General features: G+C 41.1%; 1 long non-coding RNA gene across 1 annotated transcript; it reads right to left on the bottom strand.

Annotated features, from left to right (window-relative positions):
* Positions 1-7,114: 7,114 nt before the first annotated feature.
* Positions 7,115-10,703, bottom strand: LOC139948437 (uncharacterized). The gene is made up of 3 exons (XR_011787441.1): positions 10,631-10,703; positions 9,023-9,139; positions 7,115-7,964 (listed from the first exon to the last, which is right to left on the bottom strand). It is a non-coding gene; the product is annotated as an uncharacterized lncRNA (long non-coding RNA).
* Between the last annotated feature and the right edge of the window lie 6,159 nt (positions 10,704-16,862).

Here is a 16,862-nt window from a genome sequence, read left to right on the forward strand (position 1 = left end):
TAGTCCATTCACCGCCCCGGAGAAACGTCTTGGTCCGTGTGCATGTTTGAGTTATGTGACCTCACATACATATTCAACGCGTGGGTCAACAAAATACTACGCACGCGCACAACTGGAAACAGACAAGCGGGCCAGCCTGGTAACTTGCATGCACCCGACCTGTCGAGTAAAAGCCTCGCTGCATCATGCTACGGCGGGAAGCCGGGGCCGGAAATACACACCATGTGCGTTTTGTTGTGCATGCAAAGGCGATCACTGATCTTTATGTTATTATTAATTAGAGATCAGCGGTTGCGATCGATTGTTAGAGGGAAGAAATTGTCAGTCAATGAAAAAATACTGTTACAATATTGCTGACCGCATCGGCAAGACTCGAGGAGTCGAGAGTTTTATTTGCGGATGAGAGAACTTGTAACTTGTATGGGTATTATTTGCACATTATTTCGAAAATAAAGAATGTGTATCCTGCATGGCTATCGGTACTTAACATAAAGCACAGTTTTGGGCGAAAATTGTCCTCCATTACATGTCACGTCTAATTGTGGCCAAGTGCGTCGGCAAAGGATATGTCTGACTGTACACATGCACACAGTACACAACCGAATGCCAACGAGGTGTTGTGGCTGGGCTTCTTATCTTCGCGAAGACGTGTCAAAATAGGCTTAGATATTTAATGGCGGTCGACCACCGGTTGATTTTGATCAAGCTGTGTGAGTATGATACGGAAGTTTCGGATGTAGTGCTTAGTTTTTTCTGCATAAAAAGTACTTTGTGACCCTATAATTATTTTTACCTACAAAGTTTACCCTTTGGACTAAGACTAAAAATGCCAGAAAATCCCATGTTCGTGTACATCGATCTATTTTTGTTAGCTCTGCTGTTGCTAAACATCCTCGTTCATAACATTTTAAGATTCCATTCCCCTCAATTAATTGCACTTACACAAATTCTCAAAATCTTCCCTAAAAACGTATTTTAGGACAAACTAAAAATTCGCACATCGTTCAGCAGCAATCATGTTTACAAAAATTAAAAGTCGAACGTAAATGTACAAGCCCTACACACCAACTAACATACGAGGAAGCCTGGCTGTTTCTGGTTGCGTTGCACCGAAGACGTACAGATACCAGACTGGGGGAAATTATGCTGATACTGCTACGTCAGAGATATGCAGGCCTAGCGCAGTACGGCATGATTGGAATGTGCTCGGAATTCCCCGAGCGATCAGCACACGGACCAAGACGTTTCTCCGGGGCGGTGAGTGAACTAAAGTCAGGTGAGTCGGCGCGCGCGCTGTCGGTGAATTGGCCGCGGTGTGCGTGAAAATGAAACGAGAAACGTCTTGCACCAAGACTACCTCGAGACAAGCGAATGTCAGCCGACTCGTATGAAAGAGATGTATGGTGAGCTGCATGATAGACGGGACAAAGACCCAGGCACTTTGGGACGCAGGAGCTCAAGTCACCATCATACCTGCTCATTGGCAGGCTGTCCACTTACCCCGAGCCAAGCTGAGGCCACTGTGGGAGCTATTAGGAGGAACTGACCTAAAGATTACGGCCGCAAACGGATCCCCTATCCCTTACGATGGCTGGTTAAATGTCTCCTTCAGTCTGATGACAGGGCTAAACCACGAAATTAAAGTTCCAGTTTTGGTGACACGGGCAACTTCTGGAGTTCCCATCATTGGGTACAATGTCATAGAAGAGATTGTTCAAAAAGACACCCCCTATTCAAATCCTGTTCAAGCCGTGAGAGCAGCGTTCCCATCAATGACGAGGAGAGTAGTAACAGCCCGTGCGAGTCTTATTCAAGAGGAGCAACCAGAGTACATCTGCTGTGTCAAGGTTGGCAGAAAAGGAGTTACCATACCCGGTAAAAGTGTTGTTGGGGTAACCTGCAGAACGACATCAGGCCTGCTGACTCAAGACACTACCGCCCTCTTTGAGCCAGATGTAGATGCCCAGTGGCCCGAAGATCTTCATCCTCATCCATCAGTCGTTCGGCTAAAAAAGGGGCCCTCCAGCAAAGTCTCCATCTTAGTCCAAAACACATCCAATCATGATATCATATACTGCAGAAGCAAACGATGTTGGGAACACTACAATTGAAACCATTCCCGAGAGACCCATCCCAGTGTCACAACAAACGCGTACATTTGTAAATGGAGTTTCCACTGCACCCCCTACCAAGACAAAATGGACCCCAGAGTTCGACCTTAGTCACTTAACAGAGTCCCAACGCCGAGATGTAAACGAGATGTTGAGAGAAGAGGCAGAGGCATTTTCCAAAGATGATAGTGACATGGGCTGCATTAAAGACTTGAAAATGCATATACGTCTGAAGGATGACCAGCCAGTTCAGAAGTCATACATGTCGCTGCCCCTGCCACTCTACAGTGAAGTGAAAAGCTACTTGAAGGATTTGATTGGCCGTGGCTGGATTGAGAGGTCTCGATCCCTACTCATCACCAGTGGTATGTGTGCGGAAGAAAGATGGCTCTCTCCGTCTCTGCATAGATTATCGCGAGCTGAACCAGAAGACAATACCCGATAGACAACCAATCCCACGAATCCAAGATGTTCTAGATAGTCTCGGTGGAAATGAGTGGTTTTCAACATTAGACCAGGGTAAAGCTTATCACCAGGGTTTCATCGCAGAAGAGAGTAAGCCTAAGACGGCCTTCGTCACCCCTTGGGGTTTGTATGAATGGAATCGTATACCCTTTGGGTTGACTAATGCGCCTGCAGTGTTTCAGCGTTGCATGGAGTCCTGTCTGGATGGTCTGGTTGGAGAAGTCGCAATAGTCTACCTTGACGATATCCTAGTCTACGGAAAGACATTTGAGTCACATGTTGAAAACATACGTCAAATCCTCAGACGCCTTCAGGAGCGCGGTGTTAAACGCAAGCCAAGCAAGTGCAGCTGGTTCCAGAAAGAAGTGCGGTACTTAGGGAGAGTCATCAGTAGTGAAGGCTACAAGATGGATCATGCAGACATCAAAGTAGTTGCGGCACTCCGAGAGAAAAATCCGAGTACCGTGGGAGAGGTTAGGAAAGTCCTTGGTCTACTCGGCTACTATCGTCAGTATATCCAGAATTTTTCTACCATTGCTAAACCATTGTATGAACTGCTTAAGAAACCTAGTCCGTGCAATGATGGCCGACCTAACGTGATCAGCCCAGTGAAACCCCCGTCAAAGTCACGAGGAAAAGCTGCTGTAGGTAAAAGTGCAGGACAAGTGTCGTCAAGGCAACGCGTCTCATGGGAAGATTCTCATCAGAAAGTGCTAGAACATTTGCTGAGTTTTCTCACTTGCCCTCCGGTGATGGCTTTTCCGGATCATCAACAGCCTTTCATTCTTCATACGGATGCTTCCAATGAAGGGCCAGGCGCTGTATTGTACCAGCAGCAGGATGGAAAGATGAGAGTAATCGGCTATGGTTCTCGGACGCTAAGCCCCGCTGAAAAGAACTACAACTGGCACTCTGGAAAGCTAGAATTTCTTGCTCTGAAGTGGGCCATAACCGAAAAGTTCAAGGATTATTTGTACTATGCTCCCTCTTTCACGGTATACACAGATAATAATCCGTTGACCTACATCTTGACGTCCGCCAAACTCGATGCAACGGGACATCGCTGGGTTGCCGAATTAGCTGATTTTAATTTCACAATTAAAGCCATTATACGCTTTCGGTAAACAGTATTGTCCAAGTCCCACACTTCGTGTTTCACAACTTAGATATAAAATAACAATCCTGTAGAAATTTAGGCTCAATCGGACATCGGAGTCGGGAGAAAATAACGGGAAAACCCACTCCTGTTTTCGCGCGTCTCGCCGTGTCATGACATGTGTTTATAACAAATCCGTAATTCTTGCTAGCGAGAATTTATATTGTTTTACCGTTTTGTCAAAAAGTAAAGCATTTCATGGACTAATATTTCAAGAGAAGTCTTTCACCATTACCTTCTGTAAACCCTGTAAATTATGTGTAAATCTGTGCACTTTTATTTTTTTTTCTGAACCGAAAGGGTCCAATGGCTTTAACCGAAGACGTGGATGGTGCAGCTGAAACGCTGCTAGTGCTAGCCATATCGGCTTTAGTGGTTTCAAGGGGCAGTTGTTCGTCATCCTTTGCCTTCTTAGCTTTAGGAATTGCTGTATCAAGGGGACCGGCATCAACTCTAAGCAGCATCATCTCCAGATTTCTCTTTTGACCCCCATTCGGAGGTACGGGCCAGCACTTTTCTCCACTCTGTACCCATGTCTTGAAACTGCACTGGATCGTCCCATCCATCTTCTAACAAGCTTTCAAAGCATCTATAAGAGAAAATCTTTGATGACGATTTCCCGACGACGGCGCCGTAAACCCCTTCAAGTTCTTTTATAACTTCATGCATTTGGTCGCTCATGATGAAATTGCTGCGTTTGAGCTAGGCTATATTGGGATCACCAGGGACAAATATAGCTTTAAAAGCGATGCCTGTAAGGTTCCAAACAGGGTTGCAGTATTCAAGAAAGCTTGGGCCCCATGGTTCTTTATATGAAAGAGGATACTTAAGGTAACTGAAAGCCAGGCTTTGTGGCTTTTGAACAAAACCACTCGGGTATGACCAATGTGGTTCACGCAGCCGCTACCTGGGGTTGCCACACTGTAACATTGCTGACAAAATACATGCATGGAATATCCAGCCTCCGCGCCCCCGAAAAAAATTAACCACATACTCGGTATGCACTTGAAATTTCTCGGCGAACCGCCCTGTCGCAGTGAGCGATAATTGACGGACTTCAGTGTCACACCTTTAAAAATAAACTACAAAACGGGAGTTTGTTCTCGGTATGCATTTGAAATTTCTCGGCGAATCGCCTTGTCGCAGTGAGCGATAATTGACAGACTTCAGTGTCACACCTTTCTCAACTTCATGACTTTATTTCCATATCTCAAAACTTAGGGCACCGTGGCAGATATAAAGAGAGCTCAAAATACCAAAATGATACTCTTACCAACTATTGGAATTAGGATCATAACCGCACAACTTCACAATTTGGATTTCCCGCGGTTCAAATTGTCTCACACTGCGACAGATAATATGATACGTCTAGCAGTCAGTGGACATGCCAGACTCGCGACTGATACTGGGTGCGTTCGTTTAGCTTCCCTGGGTCGACCCCGGTGTGTGGCGTTTTTTTTCCCAGGACGAATGTGGGTAATTATCTGCACACGTTCACCCTGGAAAAAAAATACGCCACACACCGGGGTCGACCCGGGGAAACTAAACGTTCGCACCCATAACATCAGTCGCCCTCTACGTTGGTTGCGACGCAAATAGTATAAATCACTTTGAGCGTCATTTAACTTCGAATGGTATAAGCTAGACCCCTTGCAACCCAAAGCAAGTACTGAGTATACAGTGCTGACACACATCGGTGTATGGGTAAAATAAAGACACAAAATTAATAGTCTTTACTATCTATTATATCGTTGCGGTACCCGCTGCCAAAACATAGGATTCGAACTGCTTCTAGCTACCGGGCGATGTCAGTAGTCTAGTTGGTAAGACGATGCTCTAGATTTCTTGCAAGGTTCGTGGGTTCGAATCACAGGAATATTGCCTGTGTTTTGGTCACAGGGCTCGGGAAAATACTGAGTATACAGTGCTGACGCACATCGGTGTATGGGTTACAAAAATAAAATTGATATTCTTTATCCCCGTTGCAAATGTATCATCTATTATAGAGATATTTGTTGTTTGACGTTGCAAATGTACACGAAACGTATTCTATTATGCAATGCCGTATTTGTAATAGTATATATATTTGGTTTGCGGTAACATGTGTTTAACTTCTCAAGTCTGAAAAGAACTGTCCTGCCTTTTAACTTCTACCTTCATACTAGCCGAGTTGAAAAGTATCACTTGGGGTCCACTGAGGCTCCCATTAATCCAATAAATACTTATCCCATGCAGGTAATTATCTAAAGCTTGGGTATCAAGAATGAGAAGCTGCTTGTGCTGCTTTGGTTATTATGGTTGTCGACTTTTGTTGGCTGCTGAAACAGACGAAGTTCTCTTTGAGGATGTTGTTAAGTGTGCGTGGGCTCCTGCTGGTATGTTAGCCCTATATAGGACTCTTTCTCTGTACACAGGAGTACAAAACGAAAGTGTAAGGCCGCCAGGGCTACTGGTATGTAGTCTTGGTGCAAGACGTTTCTCGTTTCCTTTTCTCGCACACCGCGGCCAAGTTCACCGACAGCGCGCGCAACGACTCACCTGACTTAGCGGTGAGTGGCATAGAGCGTTTTCGAATCGAAGGCTCAGGCTTGAGGCTTCAGGCTTGGGATTTTGAGGCTCCGGCTCAGTGAGGCTCAGGCTTCACAATAAACAACATGACGACGAATTTGTTTGGAAAACTTCGGCTTCACGGGCTTCGGCTTCATGTGGCCCGCGTGGTGGATCATGGGGGAAATAATGATGCACGAGAACAAACGTGCGTCGTCTGCTTTTTGAGTGTGGGGCATTTATTTAATGATTGTAAAAAAAAAAAAAAAAAAAAAAATTAACACCACCACCAAACACATAATCATACCATTTGTATTGTAACAAACGCATATTCGCTCTCTGATGGTTTAATATTGTAAAAATACCTCAAGAACTTGTAATAATTAAAGCAGCCCACTTTTTAGCTTCACTTGATTGAAAAATGACTTATTTGAGTGAAAGCCAACAAATCATGGTTGTTTTCATCAACAACGAAACGGACCAAAAATGTTCTGAAAACATAGCTTTATTTTGTTGTAATATATGTCAACAACATGCCTTGCATTGAAACTGGAAAGCAGGGAAATTTCGAAAGGTAAGTTCTGTTGTTTGAAAACTAGAGTATTCTTTTAGAATACAAATAATATACTCTGACTCTCAAGTAAAAACTGCGAACAAGCTATACTGCACTACAATGAAAACTTTATTTTATCATAAATTGAGTTACTTTTAAACAAAAGAAGTATCAATTTACAGCAATTGATTTTTTAAATAACTTTTTTAAAATTACAAAGACGGTGCTAATAAATAATTGTTTGTGTTCTCCCATTAGGCTGGGGAAATGTTAGGTTACTTAACAACTTTTAAGTTCATTGCAATTATGATGATCTCCACTTTATAGTCAAGAAACATGATTATTTGGTCAACTGTTAGGTTAGTATTTCGGAATTATCAAGCTGTATTTTAATTTATTTTATTAACTGTATTTTTCAGCTGTAGAATAGTTGCTAGCAAAAATTAGCAAATAAGGACAGGTCAGTTTGCTTTATGTTACTTTACAGAGTTAGAATTGAGCTTTATATCTTTATCGACACTGGTGAAGTTTCTTCTGCTGAATCACAGGTGATATTTCCTGAGCGACTAACGTGACAAGTGTCGAAGTGGAGACTATTGATTGCCTTGTCGAGTTACAAATACAATTTTTCTACTACTCAGATAGTCGACGTGCTACCATGACTACTACAAAAACAGTCATGACTATTGCTTGGTTAACCAACAGGAGACTTTCTAGGACGATAGGTGGCAGCAGACTTACCGGGTTAAGCCATTGTTCTCAGAATTATGCGCAAGCTCATAACTACGTAAACAATGGAAGTTTACCCGGTAAGTCTGCTGCCACCTAGCGTTGGAAAGTCTCCCATTGTGTCGCTCTTAACTATTCCCAACAACTTCAATCCTTTTAGCACAAATTTTACTTGATTGGGCCTGCGGCAAACAACTTGCCACAATGTATCTTAGAAGTTTAAAATAGTCGCAACTAGTGTCAAAGTCGTGACTACAATGTTTTTGGCATTAGTTGTTGCCCAGGCCTACTGATGACATCTTATATTATTCTGAAATGAGTTAACAGGTCTTTCGCTTTGATGCGGAACTGGCTAGCACATGTTACGCTTCTCACATTGACGCTTTTCTGCAGATCCTTGTAACTGAAAGGAGAAGAAGATACAATCTTATGAGTATGATCAAATAGTCAATGCTTGAGTAGGATCAAATAATCAATGCTCGAGTATGATCAAATAATCAATGCTTGAGTACATGTATGATCAAATAATCAATGTAGCCCTCAACATTATAAATTGAAAAATTATAGCATTAATCAGACCATTTGGGTGATCATTGTACAATGTATTTAAACAACATTGATTTTTAGCTCTTGGGCTTAGTGTTGGTTTAGAGAGTTTTCTGTTACCCCCCCCCCCCAGATATAAAAAACAAAGGTTACCATTCAAGGGGGGATTGACTTGGAAGTCTCTGGAACTCCAGATCACCACTGACTATCGGAAACATCTCAAAAGGATGTCGGGTTAGCCTTGCTAAGCCTTGCTAAGGCAGTCAAATTGTCACTCCGAAAAAACGCCACTGTAAAAACCCACCCGTAAACATTGGACACTGTGCGTAACATTAACCACATCGCACGAAACGACCCCCCCCCCCTCACAGCCTCCGCATGCGGTTAGTGGTACGAGTGCGGATGACTTGTGCACAGTAGTCGTACGACGAGTGTTCAGCAATGTGACGGTGTATATGGGTGGGTCGTGCGGTGTGATTACACACTACGCACAGTGTATACGGGTGGGTTTAGACCGTCGTCTTTTTCGGAGTGAATAATGCCACAGCCTTGATATTTATAGTATTCATTTTGGTTTTTACCAATATACACCGATGTGGTGTTAGCACTATATACTCAATAATTACCGGAGTAAAAACCAAGAATACTCGTAACCCGGTGCAATTTTATTATCATTTGCAGTTCCGGCTGCTAAAATTTAGGATTCGAAATGCCTCAGCTACTGGGCAATTTCGATGGTATTGTTTAGCATAAAACTGCTCTAGAATTGCAAAGGTTGTGGGTTCGAATCCCACCTGAGTAATTTGCCTGTGATTTTTGTTTTCACAGAACTCAGGTAAGTACTGAGTATACAGTGCTTATATAACACACATCGGTGTATATGGGTAAAAAACAATTATGTGATTCATACCGTACCTGACAGTATGGGCAGTGTTCAAGTATCCTTTTGCCCCTATATTAGACTTGAACCTCAGCCTGGTGGTTTTCCTCACACCAAAGTCACTCTTCCAACTCTACATTGTACTTGTAGGCCTACATGATAAAATAAAACAATGAAAGTTGATACAAGACAGAATGTTGATGAATGCCAGTCCTCTTCTACAAAAAAGTTGGAATCCTTAATCCACAAGCAACAGGTATTCTTCTAGCAAAGTCCCCCACCCCAACACCCAACCCATATATAGCCCCTGCTTGATAAGTTGAAGCAGGTGTACATGTATCATCATTCATTCATTCATGGCTAATATTGAAATTTATGTAATCATGTAACCTTTTTTAAGTTGCCAAGAAATGTGTTTCTCTTCAGAAAACTCAAATAAATTACTAAGTACCCGGTACATCAGTCAGAAGTAAACAATATGAAATATTATTATTAAAAAAGTAGCCTACAACAGAACATTTCTTAAAAAAGGGAACAAAGCGAAATATTATTCATAAGTAACAGTAGTATGTGCGGCGTATATGACCCCGTTTTTGTGCGGTGGATCATGATCCACATGTCATGTGGATCATACATCAGCAAAGGGGGGGGGGGGGGTCGTCGGATGTGGGTGTCTGATGGGGTGTGACGAAGACCCCCCCCCCTCCTTTTTCTTTTTTTTTACCAAGACAGTAAGTGGGAAGGTCAAAGTGTAAGACTCAATAGTTAAGATGATACGCTGTTGAGTATTAGTCCAATTTTAAGATCAGGTAGGAATTTGATTTGTTTTTAAACATTTCTTTGAGTGTACGAGTCCGATAGTTCTGTTGTCGTCTGCTATGTTTTAATCGTGTTCGAACTTGCTCTCAGTTGCCGGACCGGACAACAAAGACAACCGAGCGGAAGGCCCAATTATATGTACGTAGGGTATGTTTCTGTGGACAAGTGCATTGCATTAATTCTATCCTTTGTTTCTAAAAAAGAAAAGAAGAAAAACAAATCTGTGGCACGCCACCACGAACCATTATTTGAGTATCAAATGTATACGTCGAATAATTGTTTTGTTTACTCTTTGTATCGTTGCATCCGCAATTCGGCTTTTTGACAACCATGTTTGCATTTTTAATAAACCAATAATAATAATAATATTAATAATAATAATACACCCTTGTTTTTTTTTTTTTTTTTTTAAGGTTTAAATATTGTGTACATTACAGTAATAGTATCATAATCGAATATAATTAAATACTTTACTGGAAAATACGAAGAAAGGGTACCGATTTTACAAAAGCAATATAGCGTTGCAACCAAAGACTTACGATTATAAACAAGGTCGTGTTTTTTTTTGTTTTTTTGTTTGTTTGGTATTACACATACAATGATTTAAACTTTTGACGACAACACCGGTGATCTACACTACTTTTAATAAATAAGAGCCCCAAAGTGTGGGTACAACCGAGTTAGCCATCGGAAAAAAAAAAGATTAAATGTTTAGTTTGTTTGCATTTACACGCCCCCCCCCTTCTTTTTGGTAGGCCTAAGCAGTTTGCAATACAACAGATAATTTTCTATGCGTACGTTTCTGTACGGACTAATAAACTTACGGTGCATATCCAGGATATGTCTCTGCAAACGATCATATTATTTCCATCGTTCTCTAAAAAGATTAAACGTTAAATAGAGTTAAGGTGTCATAATAGAATCTAATAATTACTATCCTAATCTGTAATTGCCAGTGGCCTTCACTTCGTGTGCAAACATAAAGACCGGTGCATGGTTTACTTGAAAACCTCAATGACCCTTGATCACTGAGCCTTATCTGGTAGTTAATAGATGACGTCACAACTGATTGGTCTACCAGCCAAACGTGTCAGTTCTTGTTCCCCATACAGTGGAGCTATCTTTGTTTTCTATAACTCCAGCCCACATCATGTACCACAATCACTCGGACACGGTATTATGTTTGTGTTTACCTTTGCAAAAAGGGGCTGCAGAGAAAACGAGTATACACGGAAAAACAAGATATACGTTAACCAAAAACTTTATTCGGTATATAACACTCCATTAACAATAACATCTACTTAAAACCTCCACAATACTTAAAACAATTATACATCACGAAGACCCCCCCCCCCCCCATTGTGACAAGAACTTTGAAATAAGTCGATTGAACTGCGTTCGCATGCAGGTGAGGGCTGGACCCCAGCGACCCGTGCCTGCCTATTAAGGAGATAAGGTGGATGGGTTGAGATTGTTGGAAACTAGAGCAAAGAAATAATTGTTTTCTTGGTTTTGTTTTGTGTATATTTTGTATATTAATTTTTTTTTTTTACTCATCTTATTATTGTTATTATTATTATTATTATTATTATTATTATTATTATTATTATTATTATTATTATTATTATTATTATTTCTTTTATTTTTATGTGTGGCGAGTTCACTTATTAAAACCCTCATAGTGTTTACAGTTGATATATTATTATGCTTTAACAAATTTCCGTTGATAATACTGTTCTGTATTATTACCAAATCAAACAATACAATCTTGGGGTGTAGGATTGAAAAACCTTTCATCATTTAAACATAAGTTTAGCATTCTTTATCGAAAAATTCAGTATTTTCGTTGGACGTCTCCCGCTCTCTTCCTCTTCATTCTCATAAGCACTTTCGTCTGTTGATAGATCGCTATCGTCTTCTTGAAATTCCTCCTCCTCCTCCTCCTCTTCATCTTCAAAATCGTCATCATCAGTTGATTCATCACTATCGTCTTCACAGAATCCCTCCTCCTCCTCCTCCACTTCTTCGCTTTCATAAGTCTTATCATGTGTCGATTCACCACTATCGTCTTCAAGGAACTCCTCCTCCTCCTCCTCATCTCCTTCATTTTCATGGCTATCATCATCTGTTAGTCCATCACTATCATCATCTTCACGGTAGTCCCCTTCCTTCATCACGTCTTCATTTTGAAAATCATCATCATCTGTCGATTCATCACTATCGTCTTCATGAAGCTCCTCCCATTCCACTTCCTCGTCTTTAAAATCCTCCCCTTCAGTGGATTCGCCACTATCACCTTCGAGGAGGTCCTCCTCCTCCTCCTCCTCCTCCTTATGATTTTGAAGGTGTTTCTTCAAATTGTTTGAAGTGGAAAACACCTTATCACAAATAGGACAAGCTTTCGATTGGATTCCGATACTGGGGTGCTTGTGTATCTGTCGGTGTCGTTTCATATTGTCGCTACGCGAAAAGCTCTTCCCACAAATCGGACACAAAACCTTTACCTGTACGGGTCTAAGCAAAGTGTTTAGACGCTTCGACTCCATTTTTATATCAGTGAGACGATCCAAGACGAATGATATAGGCTTCAAAGTGTACACCGACCACCAGAAAACTTTAAATAAGTCGAACCTGTATGGGTCTTACAACTTAAGATTATAAGGTAGCATGGGGCTCAGGTCGTTGTCAAGTTCGTTTGACGATTGTTTCAATTGTGGACATCTGGTACAGTGAATCAGCTTGACAACGACCTGGGCCCCATGTTACCTTTTAATCTAGGTTTGAAAGACCCATACAGGTTCGACTTATTTAAAGTTTTCTGGTGGTCGGTGTACACTTTGAAGCCTATATCATTCGTCTTGGATCACTCACTGATATAAAAATGGAGTCGAAGCGTCTAAACACTTTGCTTAGACCCGTACAGGTAAAGGTTTTGTGTCCGATTTGTGGGAAGAGCTTTTCGCGTAGCGACAATATGAAACGACACCGACAGATACACAAGCACCCCAGTATCGGAATCCAATCGAAAGCTTGTCCTATTTGTGATAAGGTGTTTTCCACTTCAAACAATTTGAAGAAACACCTTCAAAATCATAAGGAGGAGGAGGAGGAGGAGGAGGAGGACCTCCTCGAAGGTGATAGTGGCGAATCCACTGAAGGGGAGGATTTTAAAGACGAGGAAGTGGAATGGGAGGAGCTTCATGAAGACGATAGTGATGAATCGACAGATGATGATGATTTTCAAAATGAAGACGTGATGAAGGAAGGGGACTACCGTGAAGATGATGATAGTGATGGACTAACAGATGATGATAGCCATGAAAATGAAGGAGATGAGGAGGAGGAGGAAGAGTTCCTTGAAGACGATAGTGGTGAATCGACACATGATAAGACTTATGAAAGCGAAGAAGTGGAGGAGGAGGAGGAGGGATTCTGTGAAGACGATAGTGATGAATCAACTGATGATGACGATTTTGAAGATGAAGAGGAGGAGGAGGAGGAGGAATTTCAAGAAGACGATAGCGATCTATCAACAGACGAAAGTGCTTATGAGAATGAAGAGGAAGAGAGCGGGAGACGTCCAACGAAAATACTGAATTTTTCGATAAAGAATGCTAAACTTATGTTTAAATGATGAAAGGTTTTTCAATCCTACACCCCAAGATTGTATTGTTTGATTTGGTAATAATACAGAACAGTATTATCAACGGAAATTTGTTAAAGCATAATAATATATCAACTGTAAACACTATGAGGGTTTTAATAAGTGAACTCGCCACACATAAAAATAAAAGAAATAATAATAATAATAATAATAATAACAATAATAAGATGAGTAAAAAAAAAAATTAATATACAAAATATACACAAAACAAAACCAAGAAAACAATTATTTCTTTGCTCTAGTTTCCAACAATCTCAACCCATCCACCTTATCTCCTTAATAGGCAGGCACGGGTCGCTGGGGTCCAGCCCTCACCTGCATGCGAACGCAGTTCAATCGACTTATTTCAAAGTTCTTGTCACAATGGGGGGGGGGGGGGTCTTCGTGATGTATAATTGTTTTAAGTATTGTGGAGGTTTTAAGTAGATGTTATTGTTAATGGAGTGTTATATACCGAATAAAGTTTTTGGTTAACGTATATCTTGTTTTTCCGTGTATACTCGTTTTCTCTGCAGCCCCTTTTTGCAAAGGTAAACACAAACATAATACCGTGTCCGAGTGATTGTGGTACATGATGTGGGCTTGGAGTTATAGAAAACAAAGATAGCTCCACTGTATGGGGAACAAGAACTGACACGTTTGGCTGGTAGACCAATCAGTTGTGACGTCATCTATTAACTACCAGATAAGGCTCAGTGATCAAGGGTCATTGAGGTTTTCAAGTAAACCATGCACCGGTCTTTATGTTTGCACACGAAGTGAAGGCCACTGGCAATTACAGATTAGGATAGTAATTATTAGATTCTATTATGACACCTTAACTCTATTTAACGTTTAATCTTTTTAGAGAACGATGGAAATAATATGATCGTTTGCAGAGACATATCCTGGATATGCACCGTAAGTTTATTAGTCCGTACAGAAACGTACGCATAGAAAATTATCTGTTGTATTGCAAACTGCTTAGGCCTACCAAAAAGAAGGGGGGGGCGTGTAAATGCAAACAAACTAAACATTTAATCTTTTTTTTTTTCCGATGGCTAACTCGGTTGTACCCACACTTTGGGGCTCTTATTTATTAAAAGTAGTGTAGATCACCGGTGTTGTCGTCAAAAGTTTAAATCATTGTATGTGTAATACCAAACAAACAAAAAAACAAAAAAAAACACGACCTTGTTTATAATCGTAAGTCTTTGGTTGCAACGCTATATTGCTTTTGTAAAATCGGTACCCTTTCTTCGTATTTTCCAGTAAAGTATTTAATTATATTCGATTATGATACTATTACTGTAATGTACACAATATTTAAACCTTAAAAAAAAAAAAACCAAAAACAAGGGTGTATTATTATTATTAATATTATTATTATTATTGGTTTATTAAAAATGCAAACATGGTTGTCAAAAAGCCGAATTGCGGATGCAACGATACAAAGAGTAAACAAAACAATTATTCGACGTATACATTTGATACTCAAATAATGGTTCGTGGTGGCGTGCCACAGATTTGTTTTTCTTCTTTTCTTTTTTAGAAACAAAGGATAGAATTAATGCAATGCACTTGTCCACAGAAACATACCCTACGTACATATAATTGGGCCTTCCGCTCGGTTGTCTTTGTTGTCCGGTCCGGCAACTGAGAGCAAGTTCGAACACGATTAAAACATAGCAGACGACAACAGAACTATCGGACTCGTACACTCAAAGAAATGTTTAAAAACAAATCAAATTCCTACCTGATCTTAAAATTGGACTAATACTCAACAGCGTATCATCTTAACTATTGAGTCTTACACTTTGACCTTCCCACTTACTGTCTTGGTAAAAAAAAAAAAGGAGGGGGGGGGGGGGGTCTTCGTCACACCCCATCAGACACCCACATCCGACGACCCCCCCCCCCCCCCCCTTTGCTGATGTATGATCCACATGACATGTGGATCATGATCCACCGCACAAAAACGGGGTCATATACGCCGCACATACTACTAGTAACAACAATGTTCAATGTAACGTTTATTTTTTTTAAAATGGTTAATATTTATAACTAATATCACTATCCAGCTCTCGGCCTGGGGATTTAATTTAAATGAAAAATAAACAACTTTCGTTTTTAATCAGCAGACAAGGAATTTGATGTCTGCCAACGAAAAATAAAACCATAAACAAGTTAAGAAGAAAGGCCCTACTTTCACAAATATTATCCTGTCAAATAATTCCCGAATGTAGCTTATCTTCATCAGTAAATGTTGAGAATAAAACCAAAATACACTTTTCACGAATTAGATGCAGCACTAAGTTTATCGGCCACACGTACTTGTATCCGTCATTTTTAACGCGAAGTAAATTATCATCAAAAATTACATTTTATATCAAAACTTACCTTAATATCATTGATGCAAATTGTTCGCCTTCTCATGGGTGATATATCAGGTGAAGACTGTTGTTATCAATAGTGAAACGCCCTCAAAAGAGCCAAATTTGTCAATTTTATTGAACGGTAACCGAGGATTTTAATGGCTGCCGCAAGAAAAAGTTTTATCATCACGAATGTGACGTCATAAAGCCTGGCGAAGCCACCTCTTGAAGAGGCTTCGCCTGGCGCTGTTTTTAGCCAAAATCGAAGCCTCAAATTCAAGGCCCGATCCGGAGCCTCCGATTCGTACGCGGCTTCAAAATGGCTGCATCAATCTGAAGCCCAAGCCTGAGCCTGAGCCTTCGATTCGAAAACGTCCATAGAGTTATATATAAGAACTAGAGGGCGCACGAGTGCACAAACGCCACGGGACCGCAAGATGACAAGCGCGTCATTCTGCACGCGCGTTGAATATGAAATACACGTTTGAGTTTTTTTTTTATTGAACGCTCACGCGATGCTGTTTGTTCAACTTACAAAATGGCCGCACAAACACACGCTGTGAGATGCTAGTTTTGTCAACTTAGAAAATGGCGGCATAAGCGCATGCCGGGGCGCGTATTTAGGCCAGTGCGCTCTCTAGTTCTCATATATAACTCTATGGTGAGTGGACTAAAGTCAGGTGAGTCGGCGCGCGCGCTGTTGGTGAATTTGACCGCGGTGTGCGTGAAAGGGAAACGAGAAACGTCTTGCACCAAGACTAGCTGGTATGCTGCTGCATGTGGTTGTGGTTTTGGTGTCTCGGCTGCTGTTGGTTTTGCTGGAACAAAATCTAACTGGAGCTGTCATTTTCATTTCAGATGATGATTTATATTTTGATGACGTTTGGACGTCTTGGCTTCAGAACTCCCGTATTCGTAACCTGAGGTTTGTCAGCACGCGAAGTGTGGTTCCAGCAACCGCATCAAGCTAGTCTTGTGCACGAAATCGCTACCTCGTCTCATCTGTCAATGGTCTGTGGTGCAACATCCGTTTGTTGG

This window comes from Asterias amurensis, chromosome 15 (assembly GCF_032118995.1).
Source record: "Asterias amurensis chromosome 15, ASM3211899v1".
Classification (NCBI taxonomy): domain Eukaryota; kingdom Metazoa; phylum Echinodermata; class Asteroidea; order Forcipulatida; family Asteriidae; genus Asterias; species Asterias amurensis.